The sequence below is a fragment of the Octopus bimaculoides genome, chromosome 5, assembly GCF_046866305.1.
Source record: "Octopus bimaculoides isolate indiv1 chromosome 5, ASM4686630v1, whole genome shotgun sequence".
Taxonomy (NCBI): Eukaryota; Metazoa; Mollusca; class Cephalopoda; order Octopoda; family Octopodidae; genus Octopus; species Octopus bimaculoides.
In genome coordinates this window covers 67933954-67956084 of record NC_142932.1, presented here as the reverse complement: position 1 = coordinate 67956084, position 22131 = coordinate 67933954, and the positions used below count along the sequence as shown (strand labels likewise).

The 22131-nt window shown below is 34.8% G+C and overlaps 1 protein-coding gene across 18 annotated transcripts in view; it reads right to left on the bottom strand.

The window, feature by feature from the left end:
- The window catches only part of LOC106869304 (pleckstrin homology-like domain family B member 2), a 458421-nt gene that overhangs the window by 344946 nt on the left and 91344 nt on the right, over positions 1 to 22131 (bottom strand). The window contains exon 1 of one of the 18 annotated variants that reach the window (XM_089352368.1): positions 10516 to 10651. The exons of the other annotated variants lie outside the window; for them this stretch is intronic. The gene's annotated coding sequence lies outside the window, so the exon portion shown is untranslated. Of the gene's footprint in view, positions 1 to 10515; positions 10652 to 22131 lie in introns of those variants that run through there. 18 annotated transcript variants of the gene reach the window in all.

Below are 22131 nucleotides of genomic sequence, written 5' to 3'. Positions count from 1 at the left end.
TTCTTAATAACCTTTGCTAATAATGAAATATATTCTAGAAATAGTTATAATAGTGCCAGAAGTTAAATATATTTACTTGAAAAGAACACAAATATATAGCTTCCTTGTGGAATTATTTAGCCGAACCTGAATAATTTAAACCAGCCCTAAATGGAAAACAAAATAATGCTATTCAAATATTGTAACATCTTAGAACATTTCATATTTAATAGCTTTTCTCTGCACCTTTTATACAACAGGAAAATATAGAAACTATATCCATGGGGAAAATAAAATCTACTCCATTTCTATGGTGCAGATGGCACAATATAATATACCCAGTCCATGTAGTAGTGTACTAGCAACAGGAAGAACATACAACTGTAAAAATAAGGCAAAATGGAAGAAACTAATGAAAAGATATTGACTGTAAGATACAACACAGACAACTAGGAGGACGAGTATCTCCAAATTGATACAGTGTAGGAAGGACTCAACCAATGATATGATGGCAGTGAGATACCATGTGACACAGCCCACTGCTAAGCCATGTCGAGCCAGTGTGGCAGAGTAAGCTCATCAAACCAGTATGATTTCAAGCTCAAATGCCTCTTCATGAGACCATGGTTGGTGGAGAGAGCATGTTGAGGCCTTTGTCCTGCAGTGGACTAAACATAGGCAATCCAATCCAATCCAATCCACACACACACACATATATATATATATATAAGCATTATATACATAAGCATTATATATAGGATCTAACTTCATAAAGTTATTAGTAATTTGTCCACATCCTTTCAAGAAATATGTTAACCGTTGTTGTATAAGCTCATAAAGCCCTGACAAGATTCTGCCCCATACAGTTGAAAATGATAGCAATTCTTAGCAAATGCTTAGAATTATGTATCAACTAGGGTCATGAATTGAAACATATATGTAGGCTTTTGACATCTGCCATTTCTTTTAGAGCTTTACAATTCATAATTTATTTGTATTACTTATAAAAAAATTTCAACATCTTTAAATCATTGAAATAAATTATTTATACATCCATTATTCTCCATTTTCTTTTTTTCAATATCAATAATATGTACTACTATAATAATCCCTAACATATTGTCAAGACTTTCTCCTTATATGACAGTGATTAACCAGTGGAACTTTAGGATTATTTAATCCCTAATGAGGACCTGACATCCTCATGTATATGTATATATATAAAAAATCAAGCAGTATATTACTGGTCAGTACGTTACTGATTACACAGCAACAACTGTACCTGGCAAAACTGACTACTCTTCAGATATGCTGACTTAAAGCACATATCCTCTTTATGCATAAAGACGATATGTACTTTTGGCCAGTATGTCTGAAGAGTCATTCATACTGCAAAGTGCAATTACTGGCATGAAATTCTCTGCAACATTTTGTCCAGTTATATGCCATGAGCAATAATATATTGCTTGACAATGTAAAAATATAACTGCTCTATTTCTCTTTTAGAGTGTGTATTGTTTTTTATTGATTTACAGATAACTGATGATATATGTATATACCTTCACTCCTGTTCACCATTCATTAGATTTATCTCTACTTCTATCTCTCATCATTTGTTACTCTACTTTTAGATTCTTATGACTATCTTCCTCCTGATGATTCACTATCCATCTCATCTATTATTCAAACCCTCCATGAGTATCCCATCACTACCATCTTATCTCATTCCTACCATCTTGTCTTCTTTTCAGCTATTCCTACCCATCCTTATATAATGTGGGATAGTCAGGTATCTTCTCTACTGTAAGACACTTCTGCTTGTCCTTGGCCTAAAGTCACCTCTCCCTACTCTTAAATAGTCCCTGCCCAATATGTCGAGGGGGCTTTTCCTGTACTTGTTCTTTTCTGTTTTGCAATAACCTGGGAATCTCACCAGTGCCAGTGGTATGTATAAAGTACCCAGTACTTGCTGCAAAGTGGTTGATGTTTGGAACGGCATCCAATCACAGAAACCATGCCAAAGCTTACATGGAGCATCATGCAGGCCTGTAGCTCATCTGACGCTGTCAAATCATCCAACCCATACCAGTATCAAATGACGATGATGGTGATATTAGTCTCCTAGGTTTCAACACCTGGAGGCTGGCATTAACCAGATGCAAGCACAGTGTGTAAAGACGTTTGCTAACCAGCGACATGGTTTCAGGTTCAGTTCCAATGTATGGAACCTTGTGCAAGTGTTTTCTACTATAGCTCCAGGCAACCAAATCCTTGTGAGTAGATTTGGTGGAAGGAAACTGAAAGAAGCCTATGATATATATATATATATATATGTAAGAGGAGGCAGGTGAACAGCCCAGCTAAAGATGAAACTTAGAGTAGACTGTTAACTTTGATACATCCTCTCCATTTTCTTGTTTTTTTTTTTTCATTTTTCCTCCGTTTTTCCCCTTTTAACACTTTCTATCAAAGAACATAGGTTCAAAACGTCAAAGACTTTTCCATTCTTCCTCAGTGTCAAATTAATACACCTGCTTGTTGTTCTCTCATCTGTCTTTGTCTTTTGCCTTCTGTAAATTTGAAATGTCCACATCTCCTTGTTTTCACATTAAATGAGTGTTACTCTCATACATACATATATATCACATAGCTATGTTTACACAATGAACTATATAAAACAGTAGCAAGGTGACTGAGAGGAAGGGTTCTCTAAGTGGTCATTGAATTATTACAGTCTAACATTTACAAAAACTTAGTAAGAACACATTAGCTAAATGTAGACAGAGAAGTTAGACAGAGTCTCACAAAAAAAGATATGACATGCATGTCTGGAATACCTTGAACCCTAAGTGTTGCATGAGAGCTGAGCCTGAACAAAACAACATAATTTACATCAACCTTGAAACATAATTTGTCTGAAATAAAAAACATCAAATAATTTCTAATCTCAACATTTTTATTTTCCTTTTTAAACATGAAACATTAAGAGAAAAATAGTTATATTTTTATAATTTAGAATAACAGAAACAAAAATAAAGGGCAGAAAGGAGCTATAGGATTATGAATGAATTGCAAACATCTATTTTTAAAGGTGTATGTATGTTACATAATTTGTCGACATAGGCACACTACTAGCTCTCCCTGCTGTGCTAGTTCCTTTACATCACTCACTTAAGAACTCTTCAGACTCAATCAGCTCCTATTCATGTAACTCGAGAAGGTCTCCAGGGAAGCTAGAAGACACTGTTTCTCCACAAATAATACAATATTAACATTTAAAGAAAATCCACATTAAAAAATAATCCCATAGAGCAATGACAGAATTCATTTCCATAATGTGGAGTTAATTAAACACTGACTAATAACAATAATAATAACTCTAGACAAATCATTGAAAAAATAGATTAAATATTTGCATTTAAATAAACATGTCCATGGAGTATGTCATGTCAGACATGGGCAGATTAGAATTTACTAAATGTTTCACTTGATATATAGCAACAACAAATAAATGAGCAAGCAAGTAAGCCTAAGATTTCTTTTAATTGAAGGAACTTTGGTCAAATTGTGAGACACCAGTATACGGAGCATGATGAAAACTCTCAGATTCATTATTCTTGATATTTCAACAGCAAATGCATGTTGTGCAGCAGTCCAAGACACTATAACTGTCTGGCTACCTTCACTAATGCTACACCAATGGCCATGTAAAATGTGGGAACTTTTACTGCTATACCCTTTGAAATCTTCATGTGGTCAAGTGATTAGGGTGTTAGGCTTACAATCATAAAGTCATGAGTTCAATTCTTGGACTGGACAGTGCATTATATCCTTGAGTATGGCACTTTAATTAACAATTCAGGTCTACTTAGCTTTGAGCCAGTGCAGCCAACTTCTCTAGCTGTCATACCATGGGTCAAGTGTGGGGAAAACCAAATGGTATCTATGTCTACCCATGGCTATAGACACCTAAAACAATTAGCAAAAGCATGGTTCATGCTACCAGTCATGCTAGTAAGTGACAAATATGGTTTGATGGTTATATAAATATTAAAAATGGTGGATATACTGATGAAAACAATACTTAGTAGGGTGAAATTCTTATGTACTCAGTTGATCAGGACTGTAGGTCTACTGTGTAACAACTTATTCAATCAGCCGAGTATTGCCTGAAGGAGTTATTACAGGTGAAATTTGAAATACCAGTCACCTCCAATATGTATAACAAACACACATACAAACTCATTCATTCTGACATCTGCTAGCAAGGGTTATGAACACATATATATATATATATATATGTATATATATATATATATATATATATATATATACATGAACATATATATATAAGGAAAACAGTTAAGAGGTGAAATGTCATGAAATTTATTGTCAGTAAGTGAGGAAGTAAGAAGTAACGCCTCAAGAAATGATATTAAATGGTGATCGGGCGGGCACAAGCTGGGTGAGAATTTCTACAGCTGGATGCCCTTCCTAACACCAACCACTCCGAAAGTGTAGTGGGTGCTTTTACGTGCCACTGGCATGAGGGCCAGTCAGGTGGTTCTGGCAATGACCATGCTCAAAAGGTGTTTTTTACATGCTACCTGCATGGGAGCCAGTCCAGAGGCACTGGCAACGACCACGCTCAAATGTTGATTTTCATGTGCCGGTAAGGCGGCACTGGCAACAACCACACTTGAATGGTGCTTTTTACGTGCCACTGGCATGATGGGAGCCAATCCGAGGCCCTGGCAATGATCGTTAAAAGGGATTTTTCATAAATCAAATTTATATTAATGGGTAATTTTAACTTGTGTATATAGGTAATTTTAACGTGTATATATGATATGCTTTTATAATTACTGTTGTATTAAATAATTATTGATAGATCTAGATTAGCAGCAGTCAGTGTTATTATCACCAACTCAAAATCTAGGTTACTTAAGGTGAGCCTGGTAACTGATGGTTCTGGGGTCTTGTTTGTAACTTTTGATGAGCCATGGTGCAACAAACAAAATGGTAAAATTCCTTGCCATTAATTTGGTGAGGATGGGTAATATCAAATACTTCAATCACAACATATATCTAAATTAAACATGAAAAAAATTGAAATATTATCTTTCAGTATTTTATAAGTTAAAATCTTAAATTATTAATTGACACATTATTAATCATCTTATAGCAGCAACGCCTGGAAAAATCATGGATTACATGGAAAAATGCGAGCAATATTCTTGAGATTATAAACATGGAAAAGTACAGGACAAGTTACCTGGAAAAGTATAGGACAAGCTATTAGTTCTAGTAAAGTAAAGAATAAGAAACTTTTTACTCAAAATATTGTAGCTAAAATTAAAATTTGAAAATTAAAAATTATTTTATTATAGTATACAAATAACACTATACTTATTTAAGTAGAATTTGGCTAATGTACTACCTTAAATACAGAAAAAAGTGACTAAGTAGACAAACTTACAAATTAGCTGAACAGTTCTGTACAATAAATTTCAAAGACAAGAACTGTAAAGAGTGATAACTTAGAAGAACTGGCATTCTTTGCTGCTTGTCCTATACTTTTCCAGGTGTAATAATTTGTCCTGCACTTTTCCAGGTTTATAATCATAAGAATATTACTTTCCATGTTTGCATTTTTCCATGTAATAAATATATATATAAAAATTTATGTATATACATATATAAAAAATTATATATATATATATATATATATATATATATATATATATATATATACACATTTATATATAAATATAAATTTATAGATATAAATATATATTTATATGTATATATATAGATGTGAATATATATAAATATATATATATCCACCAAGGATCAGTCCTCAGCCCCATCTTATTCATCATAGTCCTCCAGGCAATAACAGAGTAATTCAAGACAGGATGCTCCTCGGAGCTTCTCTATGCTGATGACCTTGCTCTAATTGCTGAGTCACTATCAGAACTAGAGGAGAAGTTTCAGGTGTGGAAGCAAGGATTAGAATTGAAGGGCCTTAGAATCAAACTAGCAAATACCGAAGTCTTAATAAGTAGGAAGGCAGACAAACCACAAACCCCATCAGGTAGATGGCTCTACTTGATCTGTAGAAAAGGCGTAGGTAGAAACTCCATAAGATGTACCAAGTGTAAGCTATGGACACACAAGAGGTGCAGCAATATCAAAGGAAGGCTAACTGGGAAGATATTTTTTGTGTGTGGCAAATGCTCAGGAGCAATGAACACTGAAAATGTGCAAGAGAATAGCTTCTTTCACATTCCAGGGGCAAAAGCTACAAGTAGTTGATAGCTTCCATTACCTAGGTGACCAAGTCAGTAGCTGGGGTGGATGCTCTGAAAGTGTACCTGCTAGAATAAGAATAGCCTGGGAAAAGTTCACAGAGCTCTTACCTCTGCTGGTGACAAAAGGCCTCTCACTCAAAAGTAAAAGGTAGTCTGTATGACGCATGTGTGCGAACTGCCATGCTACATGGCAGTGAAACATGGGCCATGACTGCTGAGGAGATGTGTAAGCTTGCAAGGAATGAAGCCAGTATGCTCTGCTGGATATGTAATGTCAGTGTGCATACACGACAGAGTGTAAGTGCCCTGAGAGAAAAGTTGGACTTATGAAGCATCGGATGTGGTGTGCAAGAGAGACGACTGCACTGGTATGGTCATGTGTTGCGAATGGATGAGGATAGCTGTGTGAAAAAGTGTCACACTCTAGCAGTTGAGGGAACCTGAGAGAGAGGTAAACCCAGGAAGACCTTTGGAGATATGCTGTGCTTGAGAAGACATGGCAAGCCAAGTGAGACCATAACCGTGCCCTATGCCAATGCTATATAACAAGCCCATTTAAGAGTACCCTTCAATCACTGGACAATAAACTATGCTTGCAAAGAAGTGTTGAGGCAAGTGAAATCGTTGTCATGGCCGATGACAGTACCACCTGATTGGCACCTGTGCAAGTGGAATGTTCAAAGCACCATTCAAGCATGAATAAACACTGAAAATGTGCAGAAAACAACTTTGGCCACATTCCAGGGAGAAAAGCTAGACGTAGTTGATAGCTTCTGCTACCTAGGTGACCAAGTTAGTAGTGGGGGAGGGTGCGCTGAAAGTGTAGCTGCTAGAATAAGAATAGCCTGGGCAAAGTTCAGAGAGCTGGTGACAAGGGGCCTCTCACTCAGAGTAAAAGGCAAACTGTATGACGCATGTGCACGAACAGCCATGCTACATGGCAGTGAAACATGGGCTGTGACTGCTGAGGATATGCGTAGGCTCACAAGGAATGAAGCCAGTATGCTCTGATGGATGTGTAATGTCAGTGTGCATACTAGACAGAGTGTAAGTACCTTGAGAGAAAAGTTGAACCTAAGAAGTATCAGTTGTGGTGTGCAAGAGAGATGATTGCACTGGTATGGTCATGTGGCGAGAATGGATGAGGATGGCTATGTGAAAAAGTGCCACACCCTAGCAGTTGAGGGAACCTGTGGAAGAGGTAGACCCAGGAAGACCTGGGATGAGGCGGTGAGGCATGACTTTCGAACATTGGGCCTCACCGTGGCAATGACTTCTGACCGAGACGTTTGGAAATATGCTGTGTGAGAAGACCTGGCAGGCCAAGTGAGACCTAAATCGAAGGCCTCTGCCACAGGTGTAGCCAGCCCACTTATGCGTACTTTCCTTCATTGGACACTAAACTCTGCTTGCGAAGACCTGTTGAGGCAAGTGAAATTGAAATCAAACTAAATTTGAAGACAGGCACCCATGCCAACCGTCGTATCCTTCATTGGACACTAAACTCGGCTTGTGAAGACCTGTCAGGGCAAGTGAAAGCAAAATCGTGATGGCACCTGTGCCCAGTGTCACCTTCCTGGCACTTGTGCCAGTGGCATGTAAAATACACCGTTTTGAGCATGGCCGTTGCCAGTACCGCCTGACTGGCCTTCATGCCGGTGGCATGTAAAAGCACCCACTACACTCTCGGAGTGGTTAGCGTTAGGAAGGGCATCCAGCTGTAGAAACTCTGCCAAATCAGATTGGAGCCTGGTGTAGCCATCTGGTTCACCAGTCCTCAGTCAAATCGTCCAACCCATGCTAGCATGGAAAGCGGGTGTTAAACAACGATGATGATGATGTATATATACATGTATATGTATATATACATGTATATGTATATATACATGTATATGTATATATACATGTATATGTATATATACATGTATATATATATATATATATATATATATATATATATATATGTACATGTATATGTATATACATGTAATATATAGAGCAATAAGAAAATGGAGGGGATCAATAGATGGTATTCATCAACTTATAGACATTATATTATGTCAATTTATCTATTTATTAAAAGGACATTTATAACAATATACATACATGTATGGCATATTATGCTTTACATATATAATACAGAAAAAATCAGTAATTATTAAAATACAACATATAGCAATAGAAATTGGGATAATTTCTTACAGCTGTTTCAGCCAAGAGGCAAAAATACAGCGTTCTACCTTTATCCCTCCAGTTGACTGAAGTAATTAATAGATGAAATTGGGGTACTTGGGTGTTTCTGTAGGCTTCGTCAGAGATTTTAGAAAGTATATAAGGTTAAGTTATAAATATAAATACACACACATATACATACTTTTACAGATACATACATATACCTACACTTAAATATACATACATAAATGCATGTATATGCATACAAATGAATCAATTATTATTATTATTATTATTATTATTATTATTATTATTAGATGCATTATATTATTCATATTAAATAAAATATAAACAGAGGTATGAGATCTTAAAACTATTTTAGTTATGCAAGAATGAAACTGTGTATACATGAGGAGCACACATGTATATATATGTATATACATGTGTGTGTGTGTGTGTGTATGTGTGTGTATATATATATATATATATATATATATATATATATATATATATATATATATATAAATAAAAATATGTATATATGTACATATAGGAAAATGAAAAATGATAAGGCAGAATGTTAAACTGAAAGCATATTTTAATATAGATGTGTAAAAAGGATTTCTAACTGGCTTTCATTGATTGCATGGCAAATTTTCAAGAAGAGGGAGAATGAAAATGTTTTTTACAAAAAAGTAAAAAATAATATATAAAAAAATAAATATACCAATACATTATATTGTCTTTGAGCTTTTAAAGTTCAATGGTAATCCATGTAGATAATAGTTGGAAAAATTAGGATGCATGAAATAGAGTGTGTAAGGGAAGACAATTCTGTGGGTTTTATACTCTTTGGTTGGAGTTCTGGACTCTTTGTCAACAGGAAGTTTATGAAGTTTATGTCTGTTCTTAGAGAAATATGGTCACTGAGGAGTTTGTGTGTTAACCCACAGAATTGTCTTCCCTTACACACACTTCCTGTTATGCCTTCAGTTTAACATTCTGCCTTATTATTATTTTTCATTTTCCTATTATTTCTCCATGTGCGGTTAACACAACCCCACTATTTACTGATATATATATATATATATATATATATATATATATAGAGAGAGAGAGAGAGAGAGAGAGAGAGAGAGAGAAAGAGAGAGGGAATGATATGAACACTGATCTTCCAAGTAGCATGCTTGATAATTAAGGGATTACTCTCTTAACATGAAACCAATGGTAGCCTTAAATTATAAATAACTTTTATGCACTAATGCAGTACTAAATCACTCATTCTCATTGTTTGATATGTATTTTTTATAATACATATATATGTATGTATATATATATATATATATATATATATATATATATATATAGACATACATATGTTTTTCTGCTGTTTAAGCAGCTTTTATTTCAAGGTAGGTGTAATTATTACAGTTCAAGTTTAATAGGCTGTATTTACAAAAGTACTATTATGCCTTATACTCTTCAATGAAAACCATAGAGTGGAAGGTTCATGTGTTATTAGTGAATCCAAGTAACAGTTAAGATTTTCAGAGTCATGCATAAACATGGGTAATGAAGAAACATGAATAAAGGAAAGGTGTGGTCAGAGACACATTTTATCAACCAAGCTGTTTAGCAAAATTTAAATGTTTTTCACTGTGTGAGTTCATCAAACTTGTTGAGATTTCACTTGGTAACTACAAAACAAACATTTGTTGTGCACCAAAATTACTCAATTACGTAGTAGAAAAATATGTATAAATACACACACAAACACGCAACTATATAAAAAATCATTATATACATATTTACATATATATATAGGTGCATACATCTATACACACACACATAATAAAAAATAAATATCTTTATGTGCTCAAGAACAACATTGACTGAAAAAGAACTCTGAAGAAGTGTTAAGTATATAATCTAATATTCTCAATAAAATTACAATAAACACACACACACACACTGACATATATATATGTACCAAAATAGACACACACATACATACATGTGCGTCAATACACACAAATACTATTTGCATTACCTTTTACATTTTCTTTCCGTTTATGTTTTGTTTATACATGTTTCAGCCACTGGACTGCAGCCATGCTGGGACACTGCCTTGAAGGGTTTAGTCAAACAAATCAACTGAAGTATTTTTTTCTTTTTTAACCAAACCACTAAGTTATGGAGATGTAAACGAAAAACCAATTGTCAAACGGTGGTTTGGGTCAAACATATACACAAAAACACATACACATATCTTCTATCTTTTATTTCAGTCATTTGACTATGGCCATGCTGGGGCATTGCTTTGAAGGATTTTAAGCAAACAAATTGACCCCAGAGCTTCTGTTTTTTTAAAGCCTGGTACTTATTCTATTGGTCACTTTTGTTGAGCCATTAAATTACAGGGATATAAACACACCAACACAGGTTGTCAAGCAGTGGTGGGGGACAAACAGAGAAACACACACACACACACAGATATATGCATATATATATACAACAGGCTTCTTTCAGTTTCCATCTACCAAATCCACACATAAAGCTTTCGTTGGCCTGAGGCTACAATAGAAGACACTTGCCCAAAGTGCCACACAATGAGACTGAACCCAGCACTATGCAATGGGAAGCACGCTTCTTACCACACAGCCACATCTGAGCCTTTTTTTAATTTTTTGTAGACTTATTCATTGTTCACTTCCTGTGCATATTCTATGTACCGTTTATGTAATTTTGGTTACCTTTTCTGATGATTTGTAGTACACCTGAGCATAGTGTACAATAAGTTCATTATTATATATATAACCTCAGTTCATCCAAAGCTTACAGAGCTTTGGATGAACTGAGGTTATAGGTGAAGACACTTGCCCAAGGTGCCACACAATGGGATTGAACCCTGAACCATGTGGTTGAGAAGCTAATTACTTACTACAGTCACACGTTGATAATAATTAAATACTTGATGTACTAAACAAATCTCAAATTCATTTCATATCAGTTAAACAAATTTGTTGTATGTAGATTATTATCATTATTACTATTGTACCATTTCTACTTGGTAACAGATGACCTAAATTTAAAAAAACACTAAGAACAGCTTGCATACAAAAAATAGCAAATATAATGTATATTTACTGAACCGACTTCTTTTAAAGTTTTCCTATAAAAAAATTCAATTTCTAACAAATTTTTTTCAAATGCTAATAACTTTCTACAAGAAGTAATTAAATTCTATTTCCTAGGTTTCTTCATAATGGAATACAGACATTTTAATTTTTTTTTAATGTTTATGTGACTAAAAGTTTTCTTTTAACAGTAAATTATGAATATAATACAATTCTGAGTTAACTACACATATGCTCTCAAAGTGTATCATCACATCAGTCTAAATTCATATTCAAGTGCTGTTGACAGTTTAATTAACGTGAAATGAATAACAGAACAAAAATTCTTTGCAGACATAGAAACATTTTGATGTTCTGTTGTTGGCAACATTTCTATTTAGCTTTTTTTCTATTTTGCTGTGAGCAATTTCTGGTAACAGAATCAAGATGTGAGAAGATATGACCGTGTCTTACCCAGAACAAGATCAGGAAATGCCAGCAAATGACCAACTATGATCAAGTTATTTTTGTAGAAATTTAAATGATTAAGCAAAACCTGTGTTTTGTCTACCCTTCTTCATCATTGGTCTCATATATGCACACACTTGACACACCTAGTTCTGTTCTTCTTATCCCTACTCCCACCACATCTCAATCTCCAACCTCTATACAAACAGTTTTACCTATCCTTTCTACACCAAGTACCAACCCACTGGACTTTTTTCCTCTTCCCACCGAAAATCTCACTAAGCAGTGTCAAAAGTATATAAAAGTTGGCAAACTGGTAGCAGTATGATCAGAGCTTGAGTGAATGTGCTGCAGTATTTGTTCTCTGGGCTCTCTGGGCTCCAAGTTCAAATCCCACAAAAATCAACTCTGACTTTTATACTTCCTGGTTGATAAGTACCAGTTATGTACTGGGGTTGATTTTCCTTCCAGCCTTTCTCTCTCTCTCTCTCGATCAATTACATTGTGTAAGAAGGTCCAAGGGTGACCCATCCCACCACCACCACCACCAGAATATCTTTTTTTCTGGAAATAAAGAATGGTTAAAACAAGACTCTAGCAACTTCTTTCCATAGAAAATCTAATATAGTACTGAATCTGTGCAAAGATGGATTGATGTGCAATGTAGCTTCATATGTAAAGAAGAGGAAGCAGAATGTATCTAGGAAACTCAAGTAATAGGTGCTTTAGTTTATCGATTCAATTAAAATAGTCATTGGGAAAGGTTTTCAGGTATTATAACATGTACACATCCAATAACTTATACAAATATATTATATGTAAGCACATAGTTCACTAGAAATAGCAGCCAAGTTTACCTCAAATGACACCTTAATAACATAAAAATAGAGGGACATGTTGGATTATCCATTATAACATTTTTGTTTATGGGCATTCAATCAGAGCAGACAAGGGTCTGAACAAGAGATAGCTAAATTTGCATAGTCCTAAGTTGTATAAGATGAGAGGAAAACAAAAATATCACAAAAGTGTTGTTATTAGAATAGTGACAAGGTGACAGAATTGTTAGAGCATTGGACAAAATGCTAAGCAAAATTTCTTTCAGTTGTTTACATTCTCTGTTCAAATCCTACAAGTTAACTTTGTCTTTCATACCTCCTGGGCTGATAAAATAAAGTACCAATCAAGTACTCTCTCACAAAATTGCTGACCTTGTGCCAAAAATTAAAGCAATTATTAGGATAGAGATAACTCTCCAGAAATGGTAGAGAAATTAGAATTTATCTTACCAGGGAACCAAATATAACATACTGAGGGATTTATTTTGAAAGATAATTTACATTAATTACAACTTTACCAGTAAAATAATGTCTTGGATTGTGTGGTGATGAAGAAGGATTTACAATCACATGATTATGGGTTCAATTCCACTACGTGACATGTTCAGAAACTACCTCCTATCATAGCATCAGGCTAACCCAAAATTTGAGAGTGAAAATATGTAGACTGAAACTATGTGGATGTGTTTGAAAACATTGAGATCCTCTGTCTAACCTTGGAGGTCCTGCAAGGTTATAGGTGCTGACCTTCCTCCTCAGAGAAACCATTTATTAAAAGATATCAAAGGCAACAGACAAATATTGTATGAAAAGAGAGAGGTCAGTAAATATGTTTTGATCACTTCAGGATGTACTGAACCACTGGGAATCAGTTGGTCTTGCCATGGAGTCAATGCACTACTATCATCAGAGGCACTATACAATACTATTGCAATGGGCTCTATATAGTAATATTACCAGAAATAATATATACATTTGGTAGATCACCACCACTACCACAATACCATTGCTGCCACCACCACCACCACCACCACACAGAATTATCATGAGACATGCTTGACTTGTTTACAATGATTAAGAAGTTTCTGGTTCATTATGAATGAAGACAGGTTTTTAGTGGAAAGGTAATGGGGAGTTAGCACATTCATTCTCTTTTTAAGAATATTAATGGTATGAGTTGTTTAGTCCCAGGTCAGCCTAAACCAAGCACACTAATGAGCAAAGCATTTTAGCATGATAGCTATTCCATTCTTCTTTCAGCTGTAGCATATGCAGAATTACATTATCCAATGAGTCTCTTTCATTTTAAAGACACTACAGTATAATTTTAAGAAGATTTGGCTGCAGTTTCTAGCAGGTAGCATAGTATGAATGGAGTAAAATGGCATTGTAAAGGAATGATAATTGGGTAGCTGTTTAGAACTTAAGTTTACTCTACAGTTTAGCTAATGATAATATTAATAATAATAATAATAAATACAAACAACATATATACCAATCAACAGTTTTATAAATGTCACAGACACCAACAATTAGGCCATTACATTGTTTTACAGTGAGAACTAAAAACAAGTACCAAATCAGACCAAATTAACATAAGTTAAAGGCCACACTGTTAAGTGCAACCAAGATTTTTACTTTACTTAACTTTCACAAAATTTTGAGAATTGACCACATTTTATTTTCCATCTTCTACTTAAATTCCTGGCAACTTATATAGAAATTACAAATCTGTGACAGAATGAATCTGTAGGCAAATAAGTTTTTTTTACCTGTTGAGGAAAAAAAATATCTAAGGATTATCAAGGATAAGAGGCAAAGTCAACCTCAGTGGAATTTGAACTCAGAATGTGAAGACAGACAAAATGCAGCTAAGCATTTTGTTCAACATTCTAATGATTCTGCCAGCTTGCTGCCTTATGTTCTGGAAATATTAAGTGTTCTTTTTTTAATGAGTTGAGGAGGAAGAGGGGCAATGTTCATGACATTTGAGGGTCACACTCTCAAACTAGCAAGACTGATGACACTGATTTCCAACCTGACTTCTTCAGGTGGTCAATGTCTCTTGTAAGCCTGAGGACAGAGATGAACCTAAATTTACTGGCTCCAAAAACTGCAACAAAGTGAACTCTGCAAACATTACCCAAAGTGCCAAGTGGTAGTGTTCAACAAGATGGTATGTAAAACATACCACCTCAGTTTAGGGTAAAAGAAAAACACCAAAGCCTGAGAACTACTAATATGGTTCATAACCAGCTTGTAGGTTCAGTTCTTGGGTTGGGTAATTTGTTGTGGTTTTGAACAAGACACTCCATGTAGTATAACTCCTGTCTACTGAGTTGAAAATGAGCAGCAGCTTAGTGGTGGTACAGTACAATTCTCCCACCACCTACCACATCTTCAATGTTTCATTGGGTCAAGTTTGGTGAGACCAAAAGAGTGTTTATGTTTGTTCACAACAACATATGATCCTAAAACAATTTATGAAAGTATCATACATGCTGCCAATTACAAATAATGGGAATGATCTTTTTCTTTTTTTTTTCTTTTATTTATTTTAAAGTTAATATTACATAGTTTCTGCAGTCCTTATATAGAAACAGAAAACAAATTCCTTAAATGAAGAGTTTTCCAAACACCATTGTTTTATCCTATTAATACTTTTGCAATAATATTTTAAATGATATAAACTGTCCATGTGTTTCAATTAATTTTGTAATTAATCTGGAATTTGCATAGATTTAGTAAAATAACTTTTCCACTGTAAATTTGGTGCTTCGGACTTAAACGATCCTTGTCATAGAAGGTTTTTAACTTAAATATGAATATTTTACAGTAAGAAGTTTTGTACAACAGAACCAAAGATGATCTCTGCTAATTTAATACCAAAAGGGTTAAGGTAGAAACTGTGTTTTGTATCTTTATAAGTAAACAAGTTCTATAGATATTTTGTTCACCTTTCCCCATTTAGTTTTGTGAGTGACAATTTAAGAATTGGTAGGATTTGTAAATTGAAGAATATTGACAGCAATACTTGCAGAACAATAGTCTGTGATACTGTTATGGTTTCTACTACATTCTGTCACAGCAAAGAAGTTCCTTTCTGCTATGAGAAATGAAAAATATTCCAGCTGTGTTACAAAATAACATGATATTACTTCTGGCTAACATTTATTGAAAGTAAAACATAACATGCATGTGTGCGCACGTGCACACACACACACACACACACACACACATACAAGATCAGGCAGTTAAGCTGAAACTGTTTTCAAATGCTATATCATAATAATTAGCATGAAATAAAAGCTAATACTTTTCCTGAAATTCTGACAGATTGTATTGAGTTGTACCAAGTGTTATATTAATGCTGATACAGAGAATGCAAAAGCTAGAGTCTGTGATACTCTGGCTGCTAAGTTGAATGTTGCAGAAAATTTTCTTTATTTTATGATATTCGCATGGTCACAAGCCTACTAGTACCATTCTGGCTAGTTTAAATATTGTAATAAATCCAGCCACCAACATGACCAGCTTGCAGGGAACTGTGGTGTGTACAGCAGGATTATAGCTAGAGCCATTAAAAATTACTCAGCTATGAAGCCATACATTCATGGGGATTGAAGTATTCTCACAGACTATTCTAAAGTTATTAAGACAGAGAACCTCAAAACTTCTCAACTACCTCAAACACAAGGGAAATAAAGTGAGAATCTTTGTTAATAAAAAGAAATTCATATTTGACCAATTCATCAGTGGTCACATTTGCAGGGTTATTGTATTTGAGACTTTTTAAGTGTCTGCTGGCATATAAAATGAGAATCCAGCATTAGTGATGGTGTTTGAAGCCACTGTATATGATGGACATGTGATGCCTCTTCATTTGTGTATGATGGACATATGATACCACTTCATTTCATTGAAAGAGATCTTACTTCAACATAGCTGTTGACTTGGTACTTTTTGGTTATCTCACCATTAAAAAATTGGGTTATCTCCCCACCATTTTACGAGAAATATCGGTACTCTTGTTATCTCCTTCAACTAAACAAATTGTTTAACCCTCAATAAAACAAAAATTAATAAACATAAAAAGTGAAAAGATGAAACATCATTTTGAATCTGATAATATTTTTATAACATCATCATCATCATCATCGCTGTTTAACATCCACTTTCCATGCTGGCATGGGTTGAATGGTTTGACTGAGGGCTGGCAGGCCAGAAGGCTTTACGAGGCTCCAGTCTGATCTGGCAAAGTTTCTACAGCTGGATGCCATTCCTAACACTAACCATTCTGAGAGGGTAGTGGGCGCTTTTTACATGGCACCGGCTCAGGACCAGTCAGCTGGCACTGGCATCGACCACGCTCAAATGGTGCTTTTTACAGGCCACGGGCATGGGAGCCAGTCAGGTGGCACTGGAAACAATCGAATGCTGCATTTTACATGCCACCGGCATGGGACTAGTCAGGCGGCTCTGGCATCGACCATGCTCGAATGGTGCTTTTTACATGCCACCAGCACGGGTGCCAATCAGGCGGTACTGTCATCGGCCACAACAATGACTTCACTTGCCTCAACAGGTCTTCACAAGCGCAGTGACATATATATATATATATATATATATATATATTGAGGGCAAGGACAGTAGTTGACACCGTCAACTTCAGTACTGATTGGTACTTTACTTTATAAACCCCGGAGGGATGAGAGGTGAAGCTGACCATAGGTTGTTTGAAAATTCTGCAAAACATTTTTTCCAATGTTCTCATGATTCTGTCAGCTCACTGCTTCCAATTTATGTCTGTCCAAGATTCTGCAACAACACATAGTTCAAAGTGTGCAGGATTATTTGAAGGTGAAACTTCAACTGCTCAACTGCTTTTTTCCAAGGAAATTTGGCCTTCTTTCTCATTCACTAGATTTAAGTCCATGTAACTTTTAGGTGTGAAATAACATTGAGGACAAAGCCATGTGATATTATGGTCTGCCATAAGGAAAACTTTCAAATCAATAAACAAGGCAAAGAGGATACAGCGATATCCATACTTAATTATTTCTAATGAATTGCAGACATATTTAGTAATATTGTGCCTTATGATGTAATAACTACACAAAGTTTCATATTTCTATCTTTTCGTGTATCTTATTTTCACACCCAATTTCGCTGACGAATCCTCTTTATGCATATATGCATGTGTGCGTGTATACACACACACATACACCACATACATAGGCATGCTACATATTAACACATGGCAACTACTCCCCCCCCACACACACACCAACAACAACAACCTCACATCACAACACCCACATACATACAATTTCATGTTGAAAAGTAACCATATATTACATTATAATGAAAGACAAGCATATATTATAAGACTTCAAAAAAAAAAAAAGGGGGTTAATCAAAAACTGTTTACATTGATTTCATAATTATAAACCTGAACAAAGGAACTAAAATGTGTCATGGATATATGTTGTATGTTAAAGACAAGTGGTTTCTTGACCATACAAGAAATAGATAGCTGTCTGGTTACACACACACACACACACACACACACACAATAAAATGAAAAATACATATTGAGTACAGGACATCACCAATGAGTGAAAAATACGTAAACACACACGAGATAAGTACAGGACAAAATACCAAAAACATACACAATAAGTACAGGATATCACCAAGGAGTGAAAAATATATGAAAACACAAGAGAAAAGTACAGGACAAAATGCCAAAAGAAGATAACTCCTCATCAGTTGTCGGACTGTTTTTACTCCTACATCATGCTTTTAACGACAATATAGGGAACTTCATAAGACAGCAGCATCCAGAAATTTTTAAAATATAAAATTCATGGAGAGTCAGAGCTTTGAACAAACAAACAATGACAGAGTGGCTGTACAGAGTAAACAATCGACAAAGACAAACATTAAGAACTGTTAGGCCACAACAAATTGTAATGAGTAACGCCTGGGAGAAATTTTATCAAGAAAATATATATATATATATATATATATATCTCATCATCATCATCATCATCTAACTTCCACATTTTGAAGCTTGTAGACAGAATTTAAGGTGGATTTTCTATAGCCACATGCCCTCCCTGTTGCCATGGCCAAACATGGGAAGATTTCACAAGATTGGGAACAAAGAACGTTGTTCATATGAAGGTGATGCTGGCTTACAACCATTACCTGCTGTCAAGTTAAGGATACAAACACACACACCACACACACACACACACACACACACACACACACACACACACACACACTCACACACACACACTCACACACATTTCTGTATACTCACAAGGTTTTGGTCAACCCAGTGCTATAGAAGAAGACACTGGCACTTTCCTTTATAAACCCCGAAGGGATGAGAAGTGAAGCTGACCATAGGGTGTTTGAACTTGGAAAATAAAGAACCAGAACAAATGCTGCAAAACATTTTTTGCAATGTTCTCATGATTCTGTCAGCTCACTGCTTCCAATTTATGTCTGTCCAAGATTCTGCAACAATGCATAGTTCAAAGTGTGCAGGATTATTTGAAGGTGAAACTTCAACTGCTTTTTTCCAAGGAAATTTGGCCTTCTTTCTCATTCACTAGATTTAAGTCCATGTAACTTTTAGGTGTGAAATAATATTGAGGACAAAGCCATGTGATATTATGGTCTGCCATAAGGAAAACTTTCAAATCAATAAACAAGGCAAAGAAGATACAGCGACGTGCACACAGTGGCATTACACCCAAGACTACAGATTAAGAAGTACACTTCTTAACCACACAGTCATACCTATGCAGTGGCGGCTTGTAGATAAAATTAGTGGGGTGCTGCTTCAGAAACTTTTTAGCTGTTGTTTTAATATTGTGTAAAAGAAACAGACATATAAAAAGAATATTTATACATAAACTTGATCGGTTTGTGTTTTAGCCACAGCTGGGTAGTGTGTTTAATTTGCTTACTGAACACCATCGCAAATTCCCCCTTGTTTTTCAAAAATCACCACTAAATCACAAAATAAGGAAGGAACATCTGCCCCATTTTCCAAATCCTGGCAGCAACACTGTAGCTGGAAGCAGGATAATAATCTAATTCTACACTTTATCACATTCAAGAATATAAACACGTTTTTAAGTACAACACATGCGGAGTCAAAAAGAAACACTACCTTTCACTAGCACTGCTTGAACGACAGTGCTGTCTTTCCCTAATGTGAAGCTGCCTATCTCAGACATGTAAGCATGCACACAACAGCCAAACACCACATCACTAGAATTGTGAAGCACACAGTTCTAATTAAGGATTTTTGTATTTTTTTCATAAACTAGGGGATGGCTACTGACATTAGGCTTAAGGATTATATAATGTACAAGTATAAAGAAAGAACTAAAAAAGACTCGTTATATTGAATGTTATTGATAATATTGAATGGAAATAGGAGGTGCTGCAGTTCTGCAGTGCCTATACATGAGCCACCACTGTACCTATGCCTATATACAAATGAATGTGTGTGTGTGTGTGTGTGTGTGTGTGTGTGTGTGTGTGTGTGTGTGTGTGTGTGTGTTAAAAAGAAATATATAGATAAGCTAGTTATGGGTGAAGTTATGGATAAAATATATAGACAATCTAGGTATGGGGTGAAAATTTTATATACTTGAATCAGTAAATAGAGCAACTTATGTTGTTTCTATTTGGATGCTAGTCTGTTATCTTTCTACAGAAAGTTGAAAAAGGACACCTCAAATATGGTAGCAGTATAGAAAATGTCTAAAATTCTTGTAAATTGTTTTCAACCAATGAGAGTTGAGCAAATTTATTTGTCATTTCTACTTTACTAGGAACTGGTTATATTATCAACTAACATTGAACAAACTGAAAACAATCAAAGTTTTGTTTAGATCAACTACAATCTATCTAATTATGTCAAACAAAACCAAGTTCCATTTATTTTTCACACAGACAACTGTTTAATATAGAGGTTTTTGATGAAATAGCTGGCATTCCTTAGTCAACTCATTAAACATTGCAGACCTTGTTAAACATGTATCAAGACATTCAACTAACGTAGAAGAACCATGGTATTCCTCTAAAATAAATAAATACAGTGAGCATACAAAACATCTTTACTAGACTTTCCAACAAAGCTATCACTATTATCAATGTTATCAAAGTTTATATAGCCATTTATCTTTGGTCATAGTCGAGACTAACCTAAAGTTGCAAAGTATGAATTTTTCCAGTCTAAAATATATCATTGAAAGAATAAAATAAATAGCAAAGTTTCCAAAGAATATATCTTCAATTTCTTTATAAGTCTACTTAAAAATAAATTACCTCACAGAAAGTACCATGGCAACTGTTTAATGTAAACTGGTTATTGTTATCAAAATTAGTGGGTTCTGAACATGACCAAGAAATAGTTAAATCACAATAAGTGTCTTCCAAGGTCTTTTTTGAACTAAGGAATTCTAAGATGCATTCATTTACACATCTTACAAGAAAACAACTATAAAACTTCTATCTGCTCAGTAGATCTGTTGAATGTAGTAGCTAAATCTCCCTTAAACTTGAACCAGTGAAGGTCAATCTGGTAAATCTTCATTGTTGATTGACCAGCTACAAATAGCAGCCAAATCTCCATCAAATTACAATTTAAAATCTTTAAAAAAAAAAAAATTAAAAGGTAAAAGAGGACACACTGATTAACAGCATGGAACAGAAGACAGAATGGTCACAACTGGAATGCTTTTGATTATAGACCATTCAGAACTAACTTGGATTTAAGTAGCAACAACTTTTAGCAAACTCTCTGCCTGTTCAGTGATATTTTTTTCATATTTAAAGTCTTTAAAATGTCTGACAGTCTGCTGCCTCCATAGACAGAGTTTGGTAATGGTTAAAGCACCAACTGAATATATCATTCAATCAGTGATTTGTGTGTCACAAGTTTACGCCAGCAGCAGAACTAACTAGAATTCATTACCAATATCAAGGCTATAAAATATATTTAGGTTGTCGTTACAAAAACATAAGCGAAACAAGAAAATACGACCGCACACACACACACACACAAAACAATAAGCCTTTCTAATATCTTTTCCTTAGTTACATTTGCCAAAGAGAAACATACATATCATAATTTAATACCCATTGTCCATATATATATATATATATACTCATATATATATATATATATATATATGTGTGTATATATATATA